The following is a 22285-nucleotide window of genomic DNA, read 5'->3' on the forward strand; positions in this document are numbered from 1 at the left end:
AGGCAGCCGAACAGTCACCACGAGCGTGTCACAGCCAGGAGGGCCGGGCGTGCAAGGCCAGGAGCACGTTAGTGCTCCTTAAACGACTCGAAAAGCCGCCGACAGCATCTCCCACTTTCTGCTTCCGTCCCCAGAGCTCCTCAGCCTGTGGCCTGTCCCTCGCTCCCTCCCCGTCCACTGTGTTGTGTGATGGTCCCAGCTTCTCCAGCTCCTGAGGCGTCTCCGTGCTTGGCCCCTCACCCATTCTCCTCCCCCAGGGGGCAGGACGCCAGCAGACCTGAGCCCTTCCTCTGGGAAGAGGGGCAGAGGAGGACAGAGGGGTCCACGTGCCCACTCCCCCCTGGGTTCCTGGAGTCTCCGTCACTGGGTTCCTCTGGGTCCCCACAGGCCTATTCTGAGCCCTTATGTGGAGGCGGGGGGCTCTGGAGTCAAGATCCCACCCTGGACCACTCCCGGGGAGACTGAGGCAGGAGGACAGGGTGGATGGAGACAGAGGGGAACCGGAGGGGTGCGGGCAGCGGTGCTGCAGGTCAGGGCTGCCCCAGGCTCTCAGGACCTCCCGCCCCGGCTGCAGCAGGAGCTTCTCCCAGGCTCCCTGGACTGTAGCTGCCTAGTCTGGCACAGGGAGGCCTGTGGCCGGGAGCGGACGCTGGAGCTGGGAGGCCAGGCGGTGGACGGGGCTGGCCCTTGGCCCCCCAGCAGAGTCTTGTGCGGGGCCGGGCACCCAGCAGTGCTCAGTGACCACTCAGAAACCCACCGCAGAGGCCGTGGGCGCTGCTCGCACACTCTCTTCTGGGTGGCTGGCACTGAGGCGCCCGTGTCAGGGGCTCAGGGCCCAGAGACACAAAGAGGAGCAAGAGTGGGCACGGGGAGGAGAAGGAAGTGGCCACTGCCGGGTGCCCACCATGTACCAGGCACCCGTCCCCGGCTCCATCAGCGGGGTTCACACTGACACCATCATGCAGCCATCACTCTTATTCAGTGGGTTATTTTTAGTATTTTTGTCACTATCAGCATTACTGGAACCCGCTCATCTGATTGGGCTCCCGTCAGATGGCTGGAGTTCAAGGCCCACCCGTGCCACCTGCTGGCTGTGTGACCTTGGCACGTCATTTCACCAACTGTACCTCAGTTTCCCCATGTAAATGCCAGGGGTCGTAATCATCCTGAGAATTAAATGGGACAGACGGTCCTTGTAAAGGCTTGGCCTGTGCCTGGCCCCGATGGGGCGGTTCTTGTGGGCACTTCACAGGTGGGTAAGTGAATGTTGGGGGGTCCTGCCATTCCAAGGGGGCCAGCGAAGGTGGCAGCAGCAATCACCCAGCACCCCCGCAGGCCAGCCACATGTCACGAGTTTCCTCACCTGTCTGCCCTGTGGGGTTGGGGCTTTGAGCCCCATTTTCAGATGTGGAAACTGGGGGCCTCAGAGAAGTCCCAGGTCACCCAGCAGAGGGGAGACTGAGGCAGGGCTCCACCCCGGGCTGTGTGGCCCTAATGTGGCACCCCACAGCCAGCGGCCCCTCTGCTGGGGAGGAGGGGTGAGCCTCCCGTCAGAACCCTGGGTGGTGCGTGGGCACCGTTGCAGGCCCCACGGCAGTGGCATGTCTCCGACTGGGGCTGCCTCTGTGGTCCCTGCAGACATGCTGCGTCCACCTCCATCACCGGAAACGCCACTTCCTTGCCTGCCGCTGGGGGCCCAGGGCCTGACTGCATGGCCATGTGGGTGGTGTCGGGGCGCCCCCGCTCAGACCTCACAGTCACTGGATCAGGGAGTGGGGTGTGAGGGCTGGAGCCCAGCCTCCTTCAGCTAATTCCACGGAGAAGCCAGCTTTCCCTCCATCTGTCCTCGTCTCCCCCACTTGCTCCTGACACACTGGCCCCCCTGCCGTTCCCGCAGCTTCCCAAGCTCACCCCCACCCCAGGACCTTTGTACCTGCCGCTCCCTCTGCCTGAAACGCTCTCTTCCCAGATGAACGCGTGGTTCGGCCCCTCCCTTCCACCAGGCACCTGCTCAGATGTCACCACTCGGAGAGGCCTTCCCTGGCCAGCATTTGTAAACCAGCAGCAGGCCCGCCCCGCCATCCCTCGCTACTCACTTACCCTCTTTTAGTTTCCTCGCTGTTGTGTTTGGTTTCTTGTCTTGTGTCTGTCTCCTCTGCTGTTAGGACAGAGCTGTAACCAGAGCTGGGGTTGATGTGCCTGTGCTCAGCCGTAACCCCCGCACTGAGTATCGGGTGCTCGACAAAAGTGGCGAATGAATGCATCTCCCTCCGCCCAGCGCCGGGCACATACAGGTGCCCAGGAAGTCAGATCCATGGTGCAGTGCTTTATTCTCCTAATAACGGTGTCTCCCATCTACAAGGAACTACCGAGCTAAGCAGCTGCAACGACCCGTGCCATTTAACGTCCCCAACGGCACTGCAGCTTGGTCATCCTGAGCTCCTTGTCTGGAGGGGGAAACCGAGGCTCAGAGAAAGTTAGCCACTGGCCCAGGCATGCACAGCAGCTGCGCTGGAGTTCACACCAGATCTGGCGACTGCAAAGCCCACATTCTCAGAAGGGGAGGCAGTGTCTCCACTGTGCTTGTCCGGCTGTGACAGCTAAACCCCGAGACGGGGCTCACACAGCTCGAGGCCCCTCGCTGCATCCACAAGGTGGGTTCCCTGTGCAAATCAGGTCTCACCCAGCCCAGGGGCCGGACCCCACATATCCCCAAAGCTCATGAGGCCTGGGGCTCCAGGGATCGGATGCCAAGCCCTCTCAGGCCTGGGCCCAGGATCGGCTGGAAACTTGGTGTGGGTTCCCGCCCAGTGCTGGCTCTGTCGCGGCCCCAGGTGTGAGTGGTCAGTTTGGTTTGGTTCGGGGTCTTCGTCCTTTCACTTGCACCATCTGTGAAGGTCTTTGCCAGCCCTCGGAATCTTTCTGGAGCCCGAGGAGGAGCTGAGGCGGCCAGATGTCCCCATCCATCCCCCCGGCAGCTCGCCGCCTGCCTCCTTCCCCTGGAAAGCCTGCCCGCAGAGGAGGACCCGGCAGCACAGAACGCAGAAACGCAACACCCAGCTGTTTTAAACAAAACTTCGCTTCAGAATCTCCTGGTCACGCTGGGGGAAACTTGTGGGGGGTGAGCTGCATGCTCTTGGAGTCAGAGCCGGGTTCAGATCGAGCCTCCCTGTGCGGGTGGGGAGCCTCGGGCAAATGGTTCAACTTCTCTGAGCCTCAGTTTCCCCATCAGTAAAATGGACACAGGGAGACTTACCCTGCGGGATGACTTCGAGGACTAGAAAGGGCCCAGCGTGTGACAGGGCCCTCCCTAAATGCTGATTGTAATGATCGTGGCTGTTAGTGCCAGAGGAAAAACAGAGAGAAAAGCCACACGGAACCCCCCCCCCCACACACACACACACACAGAACTACGGATATTTTGCATTTCTTACGCACTGGCTTCAACACCTTTCCGATAACAATGTACCCCCAGTTTTGCATTCTAATTTTATTCACTTAGCTTTAAATGAGCCATTATCCTGTGGTTTTACTTAGTTTTTCTAAATATCATTTTAGCAGGTACCTGGTGGTCTGGACCCCGTGTTCTGTCATTAATTCGTCATTCCCCTGCAGCGGGGCGTGTAGACGGCTTACAGTTTTTTTACTGTGACAAGTAACGTCTCGGGAGGAGAAACGTACTCCAGAAATTAAGAAGCGGCGTCAAACACCTTTAAGTGTTTGTGGTTTTCCCTTTTTTGAATTATTTCCTCTGGGTAGATTCCAGGGGGGCAAATTCTTGAGTCAAGGAGAGTGGTGGTTTTATGGTTCTTTATACCGGTGCCAGCCGCGTTCCCCAAGGGACCGTCAGCTGTAGCTTTCTGGGGCGCTCACGTCACAGCCCATTTCCAGCCCATCTCCCTGGGTTTTATAGGGTTTGCACCTCCGGGATTGTCAGTGAGCTCCAGCCCTTCCTCCCTTTGTTAATTAGTTGTATTTCCTCTCTTGGGGGTTGCCCATTTCTTTTACTATGCCCCCAAGACAGGTGATAATTGAAGCCATTTCCATAAAGCAACATTTGTTTCTCAAACTTCAGCTCCTTGGTGTTCCTCTCGTCTACAAACCTCCCTCATACCATTTACTTAATACATTTTTAATTGACTTTAAATCAAGTCACTTTTTTAGAAAACTCAGTCTTGCTCTAAGCAACCATATCTTTGCTTTCAGAGTTATATTTTTCCTAATACGCATTAAAACAAGTGCATAAACATATCCAAGATGTGCTGGGGCCACCCCGTGCTGGCTCACAAGAGCTGGGAGTGAAATTTCTAGCAATTTGGGGAGCCTGCTGTTAAACACAGCCACTGTTAAAAGCGAAATGCTACAAACTTACACATAGTTATACTAAAGACAAAGATAATAGGTACTCGAAACTCTTCACTTCCTAATTATTTTGCTACATTTGCTGTTATCTCTGCTCTCGAGTTTTTGCATCTGTTGTATCTGTGTGATGGAAACTGTATCTCAGTGGCCACCGGCCTCTCTTCCCGCCTCTGCGTTCTGACACCGCATTGGCGGGCTTTACACAATGGAAACGCTACAGATCAGGGCTTGTCTCCCCTGGAGAATCAGTCGTTAAATGTTTACGGCCACACCACTGTACACGACGGCTCAAATGCGCGTGGACTCAGCACCTTGCATGATCCGCCTGCCCCCGTGGCGTGTGCACCTCGCTGTGGAGAATTGAGCATGTTCTCATGTGCTCGTGGAAGCTGCCGTCCCGGTGTTTCCAGGACCCCGTGGACAGGCATCCAGGCAGCGGTAGCCGGGCGGTTCCGGGAGGGAGAGCCTTTGACCCCTTTCAGCTCCTGGTCCTTCCTGGAGCAAAAGAAGCAGAAAGACCAGTCAAACCTTCCTGTCACACATCTGCCTCTCGGTCCCCACGCCCCCACCGCCAGAGGGGCAGTCCTTCTGCAAACTTTCCAGCTCCTTCCTGCTTTTCCTTCTCGGAAACAGGCTGCACTGTTGTGAGGATGGAAACAGGCTGCACTGTTGTGAGGATGCAGCCGGGACACTGTTAACTCGCTCGTCGATTGTCAAGCCCTTAGGGAGGGTTGGCCGTGCCCTGTACTGAGAGCTGGAGTGGAAGGTCAGAAAGACACAGCCCCACCCCAAGGAAGGCCAGCCAGCGATGCGCAGAAAACTGATCTGACCCTCCTCTCAGGCTACCTGGAAAATCGATGTATTCAGCCACAGGACGAACGTACCTTAGAGAAGGTTTTGGAAAAATCAGTTTGAAGATGCAATTCCAGGATGAACTAGACCAGGCTTGGCTGTCTGCAGGTCACTCTTCCAGCCCGAGTTCCAGATGGGGGTTCCGCTGTCTCGGGGCCCAGGATGCCTCTCAGCGGGGTGGGCCAGCGAGGGTCTTGGGTCCAGCCAACCAGGTCCACGGGCCCTGTGTATGACCTTGGGCGAGTCCCTCGCTCCTCTAGGCCTTTTGCCTGTCTGTGAAAGCAGGGGCGTCAGGAGGATGGAGATGGTGTCCGTTAGGAGCCCGGCACAGAGCAGGTGCCTGGCCCCGTGGCGCCCTATTCCGAGGGACGTGCTGCCAGGCGGCCGCATCAGACGTGCCTCACCCTCGGAGGGGGCCTCCTGCGCTCCTGCCCTCGCACCCGGCTCCAGGGGAGGCTCACGCTGCCCACCCAGCGCACTAGTGTGGAATCTTAATTAAAATTCCATAACCCAGCAACTGTGGCCGGCTACTGTGTAAACAAAGATGCCATTCTGGTGAGCAATTAGTAAAGATGTTTCTGCAGAGGCCTCGGCGAATCTAGGCGTCATGAACTACCCGGGAGAAAGGAGGATGTTCCTTTATGTCCGCCGGACGGGAATCCCGTACTGTCGCCCTCTGGGCTGCAGCAGGGCAATGTGGAGAAAGCACGGTGGCGCGAAGGGAGAATTGTGGCTGGGCTGGTGGCCGTGCTGGTCCCCAAAACCATTTCGTTCAGGGGCCCTAAGTAGGCGCGGCTCCTAGCTCAGGTGCCGCAGGACGATGGAAGAAGTAATTTATCTCCATCGGTAACAGAGGACCAGGGAGGGCCGTGGGATCGCTCCTTCTTTATGCCCCTGTCACTGAAACTCTGGCCTTAACTAGTGAAGCATTTGCTTCCCAGAATAGAAGCTCGTTGGCGCGGTGAGTGGCTCCCAGTGTGGGCATTCCAGCTGCCGTCAGAATGACGGAAACCAACACTTGCCTGGGGGCCGAGAGGGCGCCCGCTCCTCATAAACGCCCTCTGGAATGCTCTTCCTGTTGTTTCTAAGGCGCCCCGGAGGGTGCTGGGAGGAACCCGTTGCCAGATCGCTTTGGCCGCGAGCTCTGGCTGGGATTCTGTCATGCCCTGAGCACTGGGACCCGGGGCTCCAGGAATCGCTGGGCGCTACAGCCTTGGGGTGGCAACCACAAAGGCTCTGGGGCCCCTGGGCTGGGCTGGCGCCGAGCTCTGTGCTGCCCAGCTGTGTGTCCTTGGGCACGCTGCTTCATCTCTCTGAGCTGCCGGACAGACATGAGTGGAGGAATAAATAATCCCCAGCTGGCAGGGGGATTATGGGGACGGAATCCGAAAGGATGTTCAGAGGGCCCAGCCCAGCACCCCACTCATAGGAAGAACCCCCAGAGGATCCTCTTTTCCTGATTCTGTCCACCCCGTGGACATAGCTGAGGGCTTGTGTTGTAGCTCTTCCAACCAGACAAGAAAGGGGGACATTGTGCTAGATTGTTCTGCTGTCCGCTTGGTTACCCTGGGGTCTCTGTATCCCAGAATCCTCTTCCTGGTGATGCCGGCTGAAGTTGTCCGATATTCAGGAGGCCGGAAACAGCCGTCCCTGGGCCCTGGGGGCCTCAGAGCCAGGGAGGCAGGGCTTCAGAGCTGCCCCCGGCCCAGGGGGTGGGGCTTCCTTCAGGTTTCCGGTCTATGTCCAGCCCTCCTTCCCAACTGCGGACCCCAGGCCGCAGACCCCTCAGACGCGTCCTGGAGAGCTTCTGTGGCCCCCAGGCTCCCTCGTCGGCCGCCCGGCTCCCAGCCTCCCTGCAGATGGACCCGGCGCTCCCGTCCAGCACTGCCCAGTGACCCTCCTCTGGGCCCCCGATGCCCCTTTCTGGACCGTTCCCACCCACAAGTCTGGACACACGAGTTCCTCCCATCAGTGCCTTACTCCATACCCCCCAGCGCTGTGTGCTCCTGGACCCTGACCCATCCCGTCACTCACATGGCTCGAAGGGGCACATCTTTGTGACCTCGCAAGGTCTCTGACACCCATGTGTGTCCCAGGGTGTACATTTAATGGAGCGTTGCCAACTGCTTTCCAGAAAAGCCACTTGCAGGCAACAGTGCGCTCACAGCTGGCGGCACCAGAGGGACGAGGACGTGCAGGGTGCGGCGAGGCCGTGGTGACGGGACAGCGTGCCCGTGAACTTACGGAGAGCCGGGCCCCAGGCGCTCTCAGCGGCAAGGGACTTGCTCAGATGGGAGTTTCGACGAGGCCCCGCCGAGACTGGGCGGAGTGTGGGAGGCGGGGAGGCCGTCGCTGGGCCCCAGGAAGACGCTGTGGTGCTGTAAGCGGCAGGGAGCTATGAGGGGGAGAAACGGACCGACGTGGAGATGGTTTGCAGGCAGAATGGACAGGATCTATAGGACTGGATGTGGGGGCGCAGGAGACGACCGCGGTGACGTGTGGTGTAGCCACAAACGGGAAGGACGGCGGCCGCTGGAGGCTGCGGGCGCAGCAGACGGGGCGCTCACCGCTGGCTGCAGTGGGAGCCCTGGGCGGCGGCGTGAGGGGAGAGGGGCATAAAGGGCAGGGACAGGTCACGGGTGAGCGGGAGACAGAGAGGCCCCAGGAGGGACAGGTGTGTGCCAGGGGGCAGAGGGAGGCCCCAGGAGGGATGGGGGGCCTGGGGCATGTTCCCCATGGTGGATGGCCTCCTCCCTGGCCACGGTGCCAGCCGAGAAAGGCAAAGACTCGGGGGGCGGGTGTGCAGTGTGTGTGTGTGCAGTATATGTGAGGGGTGCATCTGATCTGAGTGTGTGTGGGGGGGTGTGTGTATTGTGAGTGTGCGTGTGCACACTCACATGCCTGGGGGTGACCCCGGCTCCAGCTCGGCCCCCTCCCGCCCCCTCTGTCCCCACCCAAGGGCTGTGGACAGGGCAGGAGAAATGGGCCAGGGCACCTGAGGCCGGCCGGGGGCAGTAAGATAGAAATGGGGCCAAGCCAGCACCCCAAATGGAGGGAACACAGAGATGCGGACGGGGCCGGGGCTGGAGGACCTGGAGCCACGGACGGTCAAGGGCAAGGCGCAGACACCCCCGGAGCAAGAAGGCACATTAATTTCACAAGGATTTGCAAAACACAGACCAAGGCCTGGGCCTCAGCCCAGGGCTGGGGACACAGAATGAACCAGGCCCTGTCTCTGCCTGGGAGATGCCTACCAAGCCTGGTCACCTCACTGGATCTCCCAGCCCAGCTCCCGGCGAGCTCCTACTCATCCCTCAAAACCTTGCTCAGGCTGCTGTCCTCCCCCAGGCCTCCCTCCCTCCTCTGGAGGACTTCTCTCCCAGCTCACCACTCCCATCGCAGCCGTGGCCACATGGTCTGTTGTCACCTCTGTGTCCACTGGCCTGGGCAAGGACACAGACAGTCTGAATCCCGCTGGGGACCCCAGTAGGAGGAGCAGAGCCCCGTGAGATCACAGCTTCCCATTCGACTCCCCCCATGGGCGTGCTGTTCAGCCTCGGGCACGCCGCGTCCCTCCCTGGGCTTCTCGTCCCCTGTGTGAGGCGAGGAGAAGGGCTGAGGCTTCTGTGGGTCTCAGCTAAAAGCTCTGACCTTCCCTCTGGCTGATGGAGATGCTGATCGGGGCCAAGAAGGGCTGGGAAAGCGCTTTGAAAAATTCATGGCAGGAGGCGAAGGGGCAGAGTCCGTCCTCGGGGGCAGGAGGAGGGGTTACAAACAGAGGCCGGTGAGAGGACAGCGTCCGGGCACTTTGTGGCATTTGATGGAGAGCCCAGAGCTCCCGTGAAAGCAACGGCATCAAATATTTACCAAAGCGGCATTAAAAATTAACCCCGAGGCTGTGGATGTTTACAGACCCCGAGCTCGCTGAGGGCCAAGTGACAAAGGGAGGGGAGGGCGGGCTGCATGCGGGGCCTGAATAGTGAGGCCCCAGAGCCAGGCCCGGCTCCTCACGGGCCCTCCTCCCCTGCAACCAGAGCCAGAGCAGCCTCCAGCCCTGCGTCTGCAGAGGCACCTGCTCGGCCCTCCTCAGCCACAAGCCCTCCGGAGGCTCGCCGCAGCCTGCAGGGTCAGGACAGGCCCTCGGCTCAGCCTTCCTGATCTGTGCTCTGGCCCTGCCTTTCTGGGCAGCTGGGTCCATAGGATAGAACAGAGTGAGCATGCGAAGCTGGAGGAGATTGAGGTGGGAGCAGGGAAGGGTCTAGGCATTGGGAGCGGCATGTGCAAAGGCACTGAGGCAGAGAGAGCCAGTGCATTCATGCAGCAGAAGGAGAGATGGGGTGCAGGAGTGTGGGGAGAGAAGGGGAGCACAGGAGGGGAGGGGTGGAGGGTCTGATTGTGCCTGGCCTCCGTGAGGAGAGGGCTTCCTATTCCAGGGACAGGGGGATGGCCCTTGAGGAGAGGGACATGGCCCAATGTGCCTTTTCAAATGTTCCCTCTGGCAGCCAGTGGGGAGGGGAGCTGGCAGTCCATCAGAGAGGCTGTCACAGGAGCGGGGGTGGCAGAAGCCGTGCGGGGCCCTCGGGACTGGCTGGCACGTTGGGTGGGGGATGGTTAGGAAGTGGGAGACCCCACAGAGGACATCTGGACCGAGCCTCTGGGAGGATGCTGGTGGGCTTTTCCGAGGTGGGGCCCCAGGGGCAGGCTGGCTCTGGGGCTCAGCCCTGCAGGGCAGCTTGCGTTTGAGCTGCCCGTGTGTGGCAATGGGTGATGCCCCACCACAGATGGGTCGGGAGGAGCTGGGGCGCGGCTGGGCTGACACCAGCGTGGCTGCCACTGAGGGGCTTGTCCTGGAATCTGAGGGGCCCCTGGGGAGGACGAGGTGGGCGGGAGCTGCCCCCGGGGCATCAGTGAGCTCCAGGAAGCGCCCGGAGCCCTGAGCGGAGCTGACTCCCGAAGGCACAGCCATCCTCTCCCCATGGGTGCCCTCGACGTTCCCGGGGGTGACGGCCAGCTTCTCCTTAGGGAAAGAAAGTGAGGTTTCCCATCAGATTCTTTAAAATGAGGCAGTGCCCTGAAGACACAAAATAATGCTAATTTGTCTGCAAATAGGGTCTTCGTTTTGACGGTCTCTCGTCTTTCCTGGAGACCTGGTGACCAAAACCTGGGGTCCGAGGGGCCCTTGGGAGAGCCCCGCCCACGTCACCTGCACGGCCACCTCCCAGGGCAGGGGTTTCCCTTGTCATTTGACGGACACGAAGCTAAGGTTCCGAGAGGTCACATGGCACGTTCTGAGTCAAACAGCAGTGACAGGCGGCCTGGTTCCTCCGTCCGGGTCCTCACACCTTTACCAGCTGTGCCCATGCCGCATGAGGGACCGGATAACCCAGAGCCCCCCTCACGCACACACACGTGCACACATGTGCCTTCTCTCAGCCCCTCCTTCCGCACTTTCACCTCCGCCGTCTTCATCCATCTAGACGACCAATAGGATGTCTCGATAAAGTCAAGATAACGCCCCTCGAGGGCCTCCAATGTCCCCTCCCGAAAGGCTGCTTCTCCCCACTTAGTAGGACGGCCGCTTACCGAGGGCTTTCTGTGCACGAGGCGGGTCTATACGCTGGGTCCTGTGCAAACCTCACACAGTCCCCATTTAGCAGATGGGCAAACTGAGGCTCGTGGAGAAAGGTGGCTAACGGCTGATGGCGGGCATGAAGGCTGACGGGCGCGCCACCCCGCAGCTCCCGCCGGAAGCCGGAAAGAGGGAAGGGAGGCTGTGATCCGGAGAAGCCTGAGCCACAGACCGGCTCACGGGGGACACGGAACCCGCCCGTCTCTACAGAACAGGGCTGGAGCTGAGGCCCCAAGGGCCATGGGATGTCAAGCGGGTGCAGGAAGCAGGATTCCGTGCAGGAGAAAGACACTCACCAGGCAGCCCACGTCACAGCAGCCTCGCTTTCCTAGGAGGCAGTGAGCTCCCCATCACTGGGGTGTGCAAGCCAAGGCCAGAGGGTCATTCCCTGAGATTGCAAGAGTGGGAAATCCAGCTGCGTGGTCCCCAGCTCCTTCTCTTCCCTCTGGCTCAGTATCTTGGGTCACGTGGGGTCCTCTCACCCGCTGACCGAGGGCCCCTCAGAGCCGGAGGTGGGCGGGTTCTCAGGGACATTGTTGCATCCACATCCACGGATTGACCACGTCCGCCTCTGGCAGTGACCACGTCGGTCAGGACGCCCCCCCATGCCTGGATCCCCGCACACCGATCCTGCCAGGAGGACGGGTCTGCTGGGGGCAGAGAAGGGGCCTCCGGCCAGCGGAGCACGCACCACACTGCCCTCCGCTATTTGTTCAGCCACCTCCCACAAAGCCCTACTGTACGCCAGGCTCTGTGCTGGGAGTGGGGAGAGGCTGCCAGAAGGACCTCCCCAGGCTCGGACCCCTCTCCAGCTCCTCCCTGGACTCTGTGGCTCTGAGCGTCGCTGTCCCCGATGTCAAATGATGTTATTGTCTCTGCTTTCCTCCCAGCAAATTTGCGAGAACTGGGGGATCCCACAGGTCGGCCAGGGCCTTGGAAGCAGGCGCTGGAGCATTGGGTACCCTGGCTGGGAAGAGGAGATGAAGCTTCACATACAGGCTCAAGCCCGGATTTGTACCCAGTGACACTTATCAGTTAGAATGCTCTTGCTTTGCACGCAACAGCAAACCTCACTCGGACTAACTTACACAATAAAGAGAATGTTTAACTCATACCCCTGAACACACCAGAGGGGAATATGGGCTTCAGGAGAGGCTTGATCCAGCAGCTCCAACCACCTGAAGAGGACTTAGTCTTGCATTTCTCACTTCCACTTCTCTGAGGTTGAGGCCCAGCTCTCCCTCCAGGTCACGAGTCAGCTACCACCAGCTCCCAAAGCAACAATCCAAACCCAGCAGCAAAGACAATATTAGCATCTGCATCAGCTCAAACACAGACCCCAGAACTATGTCTTGCTGGTCCTGATTGTCCCGAGGTGGGTATGAGTCAGGCCTTGGGGATGCAGAGACCAGTCCAGAAGGGGGGAAGGGAATGGATGTGGGGCATCTGCCAACCAACACCCCCCCACCCTCCAAACCTCAGGCTCCTCATCTCTGAAATGGGGGAATCGTCCCTGCCTTCAGGGTGGCACGCGAGTGCAGATCACATGTAAACAGGCAAAGCGGCACACACGGAGCGTTTATTTTTACCCAGATGGGAGGAGTGCACCTGAGATGCCGTGTTCTCCATGGAGGGGGGAGGGCGTCACGAGGCAGCCACTTCCACTGGTTCCTTAGGAAATGTTTATGGAGCAGCTGCCGCACGCCAGACACCAACTGCCAGGGGGAGGTGTCCCGTGGCTCCGTTACCCTCTCCACATTAAAGTAATAAGGTGCCATCTTATCTGCACAGCTTCATGCCTTTCAGTCCAAGATATCAAACTTTCCAGGACCCATGAGGCTGCCTCGCCGCCCTGAGCACCCCTCCCCTGACATCCAGCCCCTAACTCATTCTGCCTGACCTTGGGCTGCGTGTGGAATTGGGTGGCGTGGGCTCATAGCACCAGCATCTCTCACACAACGTTGTGTCTCTAAGAGAAATTCATCCACGTTGTTGTGTGTAGCGATCGGCCCTTGTTTTTCACTGCTGAGTAGTACTCCCCTGTATGAATGTACCGCAGTTTGTTTATCCATTCACCTGCTGAGGACGTGTAGCTCATTTCCACTTTGGGGCCGTTGTAAGTGAAGCTGCTCTGAACACTCACACCCAGGCCTTCTGGGGAACTTGCACACACCATTGTCTGGGAATCATGCTAGTGTCCTGTGGCTGCTGACACAGATGACACAAACTAGTGTCTTAAAACAACACGAAAGTAATCTCTCATAGTTCTGGAGGTCAGAGTTCAAAGTGAACCTCGTGAACGCCCGAGATCAAGGTGCTGGCGGCGCTGGTCCTGCGGGGGCTCCAGGGCGGAACTGTCCCCTGCCTCTCCCAGCTCCTGGCAGCCACCTGCCTCCGTGGCTCGGGGCTGCTCTGCCCCCTCTCCAGCGCTGGGCCTCGTCACTCTTTCCCTCCCAGCCCTGTCAGTGGGCGCAGAGGGCGGCTCATGGGAGCTTCCGTCACCTTTTCCAGATGCTTGCATGTCACTTTCTCTCATCATCACTCGAGCACACCTCCGCCAGGCAGCCTCCCAGGACCACACCTTCCGCGGCTAAGAGCTGGACCCCGGGGGACTGCGTGCGGTCTTAGCTCCGTGGGGTTGAATCCTACCGGCCCCGGTTCACTCGGGGCCCCGCACCGTCTGCTCCCTGGTAAGATGCGGTTGACGGCGTCTCCGGGTTGCTGTGAGAACGTAACGGAAAACCTTGCAAAAGCTCCTGGCGCCACACCTGGCATATAGTCAGTGCTAAATACATGCGAGCTGTCAGCCCCGCGGAGGGCGCCTTGTCGGAGGTTCACCCAGCAATTTGTCCCGGTGCCTCTGACGACTCTGCTTCAGTGGGCGGGTTACTGTCACAGCCTCCTCCGCCTGCAGGAAGCGTCCATTGTTATTCAAATCGCCAGGTGTTCCGTCTCCTCTTCCCAATTAGGCTGCAGCTGCCAGCTGCCCACCCTCCTGTCCTGGGGGCCGAGGGCCAGGTTCCAGGCCGTGCCCTGCCCCAGAGGGGTGGCTGCGCAGCCCGGCGTTGGCAGCACAGGCTGGACTCCCAGCTCCACCGCTAAGTGGACATGTGACTCTGGGCCAGCTGAGGCGCCTCCCTGAGCGTCAGTCTCCTCCTCTGTCTGTGGGGGAATAATGGCCCCCTGGGGCTGTTGGGCAGCTCGGCCAAGCTGTGCAGGGACCGTGCCGTCGGCACCAGCCCGGCCCTGCCTCCTCTGGAACGAGGAGCTCACGCCTGCTCCTTGGGGCCCGAGGGTCAAGTCCATCCCAATGCCTTCGCCTAGCGGCCAAAGCGCCTGGGGGCTGCCCCTCTCAACTCAGCCTCCCCAGGAGCATCCTGAGCCGTCCCCCCCCCCCCCCCCCGGTCCTCTGAACGGCCTTGGCTCAGGCCGGGCCTCCCCCCAACCCCGAGAGCCTTCCCATCTCCTGCTCACTCTGCTCAGGGCCCAGCTCGGCATCAGTGCCCAAGGGTTTTCCTGGGTCCCCCATTCCCATCAAGGCCGTGCCCCCATGAACCCCAAGCCCTGGCTGCCGATGCAGCGTGGATCTGCCGCTCTGGCCTAGGGGTCCTGCTGTGGCTCCCACCCACTCAGAGCCCTCAAAGGCGGGACGCACGCTTGACCAGGGTCTGAGCCCCAGCACCCAGCACGGGCCGGGCCAAGGACGCCGCCAGGGAGCGAGCGCTGCCAGAGGCCTCATGGGTGGCGGCAGCCTTGACACGAGTGGGAGGGGCACTGGTGGCCCCAAGCCTGGTTTCCCGGCGCTGTTGGCGGTAAGGGGCCAGGCCACCGGCACAGTGCCTGGGTGGCGGGCAGCCCCAGGACCAGGGGCAGGCAGGCTCTCGGGGACAGGCTGCTTGGGAGCGGCTTCCTGCGCTCGTGGACCGCAGCTGCCTGCGTGGCTGTGGCACAGCTGCCACAGAAGCAGAACAAAAGTTGACCTTGGCAAAGCTTTGTTCTGGAAGTTTCTGTTGAAGTCGTGTTCCCAAGGCACATGGGCCACAGAGGCTGATGGGCTGGGCTGTGTCCAGATGAGCTGAGCCGGGGGGGGGTCCGCGTGGTGAAGGGCCCTGCTGGCCAGCAGTGAGGATGGCCCTGCACGCCTGAAGTGGCATCAGGTGGATTCTGAGGTCCAGAGAGTTTAAGTGACTTGCCTGGGGTCACACAGCTTGTGAGCGGCAGAGCCAGGATATGGACCCAGGCCTGTATGACTCCGAGGCCCATGGCAATTCCTGCGCCAGCCCCTCCACAGCGCCATGTGGTCCTGACTGTCACCGAGACCCACGCGGGTCAGACCAGCTGCATGGAAGGGTGCCGAGGAGAGGGTGCCCCCAGCGTGTGGGGCACACCCGGGCCTGGAGAGAGAGTCCTTGGAAGGTGAGGCCGCGAAAGTAGCGACAGTGGGAGGCCCCAAGTGCCCAGCTCAGGCGGCAAAGCACTACCCTCCCAGGACCCAGAAGCAGAGTTTCCTTAATGTTACTGATCTTGAAATATTTCTTGTTCTGCCAAAGAATGTGTGTTCAACGTTCCTCTAAGGCGTAAAAATGCTGAAACAAATGCCACGTTCCCCTGGCCAGCCTGAGGAATAGAGCAGCGCCCACACCTGAGGCCCAGCCCGCCCTTCCCCTCGAGGGTCACCAGCCTCGATTTGGGGCCTGTCGTCCCCAGATGGAGGTGTCTCCCTAGGGAGTGAGACGGGGCTCGTCTGGACGGGGGGCCCAGGGCAGAGACAGCCACTTGGAGGCCTTGGCCAAGGTCGAGGGGATACTGCCTCCATTCAGAGAAGGGGGAGCCTGGAACAGAGAGAAGGGACATTGCTGCTGCCACCGTATCTCAGAAAGGCCACCAGGGCAGGGGGCTGTGAACTGTGTTAGGGGATTTGGCCCCATTGTAAGTTTTCTAGATAACTGAGCAGCCAAAAGGACAATGGGCTTCGAGGTAGTGAGCTCACCATCCCTGTGGGAAGCCAAGCAAAAGCTAAACAGCCACCGGGACTTTCCCTCAAGGCTCCTCTGACTTTCCTCTTCCCCAGCCCTGGGGCCCCCTCTGTCTCAGATCCACCCCCCTGATGTCACTGTCTGCCCCGCCAGATGGGGTCTCCAGGGCTGGGGTCTGAATCATCTGCTACACGCTCCCCCTACCACGTTCTCAGGGCCAGGATAGAGCAGCGGGCACGACACCAGGCAAGCCCTGCCCTCACGGAACGTTTGAGCTGGCGGGAAGGCAGATGGTCCTCAAATGACAGAGACGGGACATCACTGGTAGGGAGTGTGACGGGGAGAGTAAAGCAGGGACTGGGGTGCAGCAGGGCTGGGAAGGCCTCCTGGAGGAGCCGTCTGCACCACGCCCTGAGGTTGCTGAGAAAATGGGCCCTGCGTAGATGCCTAGAGAGCAGTCTAGGCAGAGGGAATGGCAGGTGCAAAGGCCCTGAGGCAGGAGTGCCCAGGAGTGTCAAAGGAACAGCACAGAGGCCTGTGCGGCTGGAGAAGAGTGACAAAGGCACATGACAGGAGGCCGCGTCAGAAGGGCACTGAGGGGGCAGCATGGAGGGTCAGCAGGGCCTTGGTGATGAGAAGATATTAGAGGGTTTTAAGCAGAAGAGGTTTAATATATATATGTTTTTTAAAAACAGAGAACTCTGGCTCCTGTGCTGAAAATACACTGCAGGGAGGTGTGGGCAGAGAAATCAGCTGAGTACTGAAATGCGCCAGGTGAGAGAGGACAGGGGCTCTGACGGCGGCAGTGATGGAGGAGACGGGGGGAAGTGGTGAGATCCTGTCTGTTTTGAATAGATGAGATTGGCCGATGGAGTGGACCTGGGTGAGAGGGGGAAGAGCGAGTCAGTGACGGCTCTGAGGCTTTTGACCTGAGCTCCTGGGAGGAGGGAGCCGCCGTGGGCTGAGATGCGGGGGGCCGAGGAGGAGCGGGTTTAGAGGGAAGCTGAGGAGTTCGGTGTTGGACATGTTAAGAACGGGATGCCTGTTAGGCGGGCAGGGGGAGGTCCAGGAGGCCAGAAGTCAAGACGGAAGCTCAGGGGAGAGGCCTCAGCATTCGTTAAAGCCGCAGAGCCAGGGAGAGCAGCCCAGGATGCGGGTCAGAGAACGGGGCGTGGGAGCGTGGGGCATCCTGGGGCTGCTGCTGGGCCCTCGGAGGTCTGCGTCTCTCTGCATCGTCGGGGAGCCGCCGCCTTTGCGCCCGTGCCCTCCTGATGGACGACCCTGAGCTTTCACTTTGACCCGAGCTGCTGCGAAGAATGAGATTGCCCAGGGGCCACGTTGGTGGGATAATTGTAGGTGGAACCGCTGGGCCCAGGGCGAGGGCACCTGTAACTTTGGTTCCTGTCCGACCACCTTCCGGAAGGGACCCCAACGTCCCTCCTACCAGCAGCCAAGCAGAGGCTTTCCCCCCACAAACCAGCGGACCCGTGGCGCCCACCCTCGTGATCTCAGCTGGGCGACAGTGAGAGATGGCGGCAGCTTCCTCTCGTCTGTCTGCTCTCCAGGACACTTGCCCGCGGCGGCTTTCTGTGCGTTTCTCTTGTTTCAGACCCTGCACTTGCGATTTGACGGTTTCTCCCTTTCTTCTTGGCAATTGGTCTGTTTGGCTTCTCTCCCCGTGGATCCTTTGGGTAATTTCTGTTTTCTTGGAAATTCACCCATTTCGTCCAGGTTTTCTGATTTCGTTGGATAGAGTTGAGCGGTTAGGCGCCCCTGTTTTCTCTCCTCATCTGTCTGTTCCCCCCGTGTTTCCTGAGCCCCTGCTCTGTGCCCAGCATCATTATCGGTCCTGGGGAGAGAGCAGTGCACCAAAACCAAGGCAAGACCTCCTGTTATGGGGCCTACGGACGATGTGAAAACCATCTCCGTGAACTCTGCGGGCTGTTAGTGGTGACGAGAGCTGGGCAGAGAAACCACATGAGAACAGAGAGGGAGTTGAGACGCAGTACAAGTTTGCACAGGATGGTCAGAGACGGTCTCAGAGACGGGTGACATGAAGGCCATGAGGGCACAAGCGTGTGCTTATCTGGGAGAAGAGATGCAGGTGCTGGCGCGGCCGGGGTGTTGCCGGGGTCTCCAGAGAAACGGACCCAACAGAATGGACGTGTATAAAGAGATTCCCTGTGAGGAGTTTGCTCCACAGCTGTGGAGGCCGAGAAACCCCGAGAGCTGTGGTCGGCGAGCTGGAGCCCCAGGGCAGCGGATGGCGCAGGTTCCGGCCCGAGTCCCCTTGTGACGGCAGGAGGAGAGCGATGTCCGGGCTCAGGGACAGGCAGGCGGAGGGGGCCGCCCCTTCCTCCACCCATTAATTGGATTCGGGCTCCGCATGGACTGGAGGAGACCCGCCCACATCGAGGAGGGCCACCTGCCTTACTCAGTTTACCCATTCAAATGGGAACCTCGCCCACAGCCGCCCTCACAGACACGCCCAGGATAATGTTTGACCAACTATCTGGGCCCCCGTGGCCCCATCAAGTTGACACGTAACATGAGCCATCACGGCTGGAGTGGAGTGAGCAAAAGGGAGAAGATAGGGATCTGATCAGAGAGGAGCTGGAGGGGAAGGCCTTTGGCTTCTACTCTGAGGGAGATGGGAGCCATTGAGGGTTTGGGGCAGAGAAGTGACGTGATCCGATGTAGATTTTCACGGGATCCCTCTGGCTGCCGTGTGGAGGATAGACGGAAGGAGTGGACCAGCAAGGAGGCCATCGCGAGAATCCTGCTGGCGTGGACCACGGTGGGAGCAATGGAGGCAGCAGGGAGTGCAAGGTTTATGGACATATCTGAAGGAGGGGCAATGGGGTCTACTAATGGATTGGATGTGGGGTTCGAGAGGAAGAGAGGGGCCAGAGATGCTCTGGGACTCTGATGTGAGCAACTGGAAGGATGGCACTGTATCTACTGAGCTCAGGAAAATTGCAGGAAGAGCAGAGCTGGGGAAGAAGATCTGGATTTTAATTTGGGGCATATTCAGTTTGAGATGTCTGTTAATATCCAGTTGGTGATGTCAAGTAGACGGTTGGAGAAATGAGCCTGGAGTCCAGGGGAGAGCTTGAGGCTGGAGAGTCATCAGTGCGTAGTGAGTGTTTAAATCCTTGGGAGGACACGAGATCCTCAGGACAGAGTAGAGATGGAGAGAAGAGACCAGGAAGACAGAGAGGGACCCAGAGAGGAGCCTGAGACGGAGGAGAGAACCAGGAGTGTCCCCGAGGCAGGAGGAGCGATCAGCTGTGTCAGGGCTGCTGAGAGAATGAGTGAAAGGAGGACCGAGAATGGACCACTGGATTTAGAAACATGCAGGTCTTTGTGACCTTGACAAGGGCAAATTCTGCAGAATAGTTGGGACAAAGCCCGTCTGGAGGGGCTAAGGGATAGCGGAGAAGTGGAATTGGAGAGCGAAAGAACTGCTAACTTGCCAGCAGTCACTCCCTCCCCCTGCTTTATTAGATTCCCAGCAGTTGATGTGTTTCACTGTTTTTCAAAAAGAACCACAAATTGCATTTATTTATTCATTCCTTCCTTTTCTGTTTTTAACTTCATTTCAGTTTTAATTTATCAATTGCTTTCCTATATGCCTTCCTTGGGTTTATTTTGCCTTTCTTTTCTAACTTTTTGAGTTGGATAGTTAATTTGTGTCTTTCTCATTTATTAATAGCAATATGTGAAGCTATAAATTTTCCTCTGAGTGTTGCATTGGCTGCATCCCACAGGGTCTGAATTGTAATACTTTTATTTTCGTTGTTGTCTAGATATCCTGCCATTTTGATTTTTTGCTCTCTCTCTGACTCAAAAGTAATTTTAAAGAGTGGTTAGACATCTTGGTGGTAGAGTTTGTTTTGTTTCGTGGTTTTGTTATTAATATTTTCAAATTCTATATCATGATCAGAGAATGTTGTCTCATTTCTAGTTTGGGGAATTTACTTTCTTTGTGGCCTGATAGTCATTTTTTTGTGTGTGCATTTTCCAGGGCATTTGAACAGAGGGTGGAGTGTGTTTAATATACACACACACACACACACATGCACGTCTACTATGTTGTTAGTTTATTTGGCTCCCTCTATCCTTGTTTATGTTTTCGCCACCTTCATCTGCGATGGACTGAGAGAGGTGAATTAAAATGCACTAATACTAGCATCCTCTTTTTCTTCTTAAATTTTCTGCAGTTCTTGCTCGTGAACATTGCGGCTGTGTTATTTGGTGCACAGACACTCATTACTCTTAGATCCTCGTGATGACTCTCATCTTGGTGCCCACACAATGCCCTTCAATATTTCTTGCCCTGTTTTCAGCTTTGTCTAATATTCAGGAAAAGACCCCTGGTTTCTCTTAGTTTGTATTTGTTCATGATGTCTCTGGCCGTGCTTTTTTTAAATTATTATTATTGTGGTAAAACACATAACATAAAATTTACCATTTTTTTTTAAAGATTTTATTTTTTCCTTTTTCTCCCCAAAGCCCCCCGATACATAGTTGTATATTCTTCACTGTGGGTCCTTCTAGTTGTGGCATGTGGGACGCTGCCTCAGCGTGGTTTGATGAGCAGTGCCATGTCCGCGCCCAGGATTTGAACCAACGAAACACTGGGCCGCCTGCAGCAGAGCGCGTGAACTTAACCACTCAGCCAAGGGGCCAGCCCCAAAATTTACCATTTTAACCACTTTTTAGTGTACAGCTCAATGGCATTAAGTCCATTCGCATCGTTGTGCATCCATCACCACCGTCCATCTCCAGAGCTTTTTCATCATCTGCCTGTCCTTTTTATGAAAACTTTGTGAATCATTCTACCTTCAGTGGATTTTGTTTATAATCTTATCCGAGAGTCTTTTTTTTTTTTTTTAGCAAGTGTGTGGCTCATTAACATTTACTGATATGGCAGATACATTTGGTCTTAGTTCTGTCATCATAGTTTGTGATATGCTTTCTGCTTTTATAGCTTTTGTGTGGGTTGTCAATTTTCACCATATGGTCTCTGTTTTCTTTGTTTTATTTTTTGTGTGTATGTCTTCTGACAATTTGGAAAGCTGTGTTTCTGAGCTCATGGTTATCTTGATAATTATACTGTGTTATGATACCCTTAATCTTCTGTTTCTTTAGACAATGTTTATTTTCTCCCTACTATGAATGAGGTCCAAATTAGACTATTTCTACCCTCCCTCCCTACTCTCCCTTCCACCAAATGATTTTAAGTGATTATATTACTTTTTCTATTTACCTTTGTACCTCTAATGTTACTTATACCTCTAAATGATTCTTTAGACCTCCAAGTGTAAATAAATAAGACATAGTTTATGTATATTACTCCCCTCCTTCTCACCTGCACCCCTCCTATCTATTATTATTTACAGTAGTCCCGTCTTATCCACACGGGATTCCTGCCAAGACCCCAGCAGATGTTGGAAACAGTGGATGGTACTGAACCCCACAGTGGTCCCCGTTATCCAGTTTTGCTTTCCACGGCCCCAGTCACCTGTGGTTGAGGGGTAACCGAGAGGTACCACTGTGTGTCAGCTCTCTGCTTTCTCTCTCCTTCTTTCCATAACAGTCACCATCCTTCGACTTGTTTCAGACACAGTCCCACAGTTAGAGAGATTCTCACTGCCACGGCTCTTGCCAGAGTTACCCCATTTAGCCTTGGTTTTCTGGTAATTTATATAAGAAGGGCTCATGGGAACTATAATTCAAAAATATGTTCAAAAAGTTTCCTGTTGACTTTATACTTAAAAGATGGTTCCTGTGGGCTGTAAGTCCTTGGTGCATTCATTCCTTCACTCCACAAATGTTTATTGAGCCCCTACCGTGTGCCTGTTGTGGCTTTGGACCCTGGCAACACAGCAGCGGACACAGCACACAAACGCCTCGGCCTGTTGTATGTTGCCTTCTAGTTGGGGGAGACAGACAGCAAACTTGACCAGCAAGGAAAATACGGGCTGTGCTGGATAGAGATACGTGCTGTGGGGGAGGATGAGGCAGGGTGGGGACACCGGAGCGGGCTTTTTCTACTCCCTGGGGTCTCTCACCTCGAGCCCGTGCTCACGTTCCCACTGATGCAGGGTTGGGGGTTGGCCCTGCCCCTTGGAGTGTCACTCGCTCTGGAAAGATGGGCTGTGCCGGCTTGGTTAGAGCCCCTCCCTGGACGTCCCCCCTGCCACCGTGCCCCTGCCAACCACGCTGGGGCTGCCTGAAGACACCTCACGAGTCCAGAGCTGTCAGCAGGTGCACGTAGCAGAGAGGCAGCCGCAGTGGGTGAGGCGGGCGGTTGGGGCCCCGCCAGCCCCGGGTTTCTCCCTGCTTCCCCTCCACCCGCATCAGTGAGGGTCCTTCATCCTCCTGGTCTTCCTCTGGGTTCACGACCCCTTCCCCACAGACTTCCGCTCACACGGCGTTGGCTGGGCTGGGTCATGTGACC

General features: G+C 57.5%; 1 protein-coding gene and 1 long non-coding RNA gene across 6 annotated transcripts in view; one reads left to right on the plus strand and one right to left on the minus strand.

Annotated features, from left to right (window-relative positions):
* SHISAL1 (shisa like 1) overlaps window positions 1-22285 on the plus strand; it is a 135141-nt gene that overhangs the window by 106038 nt on the left and 6818 nt on the right. The gene's annotated exons all lie outside the window — the stretch shown is intronic.
* LOC123289113 (uncharacterized) lies at window positions 3700-8875 on the minus strand. Of its 2 annotated transcripts, XR_011502542.1 has the most exons (3): window positions 8603-8875; window positions 5247-5487; window positions 3700-4857 (listed from the first exon to the last, which is right to left on the minus strand). It is a non-coding gene; the product is annotated as an uncharacterized lncRNA (long non-coding RNA). The 2 variants fall into 2 exon arrangements; XR_006532872.2 differs by lacking the exon at window positions 8603-8875 and having other exon boundaries at window positions 5247-6107.

Source organism: Equus asinus, chromosome 4 (assembly GCF_041296235.1).
Source record: "Equus asinus isolate D_3611 breed Donkey chromosome 4, EquAss-T2T_v2, whole genome shotgun sequence".
Lineage (NCBI taxonomy): Eukaryota > Metazoa > Chordata > Mammalia > Perissodactyla > Equidae > Equus > Equus asinus.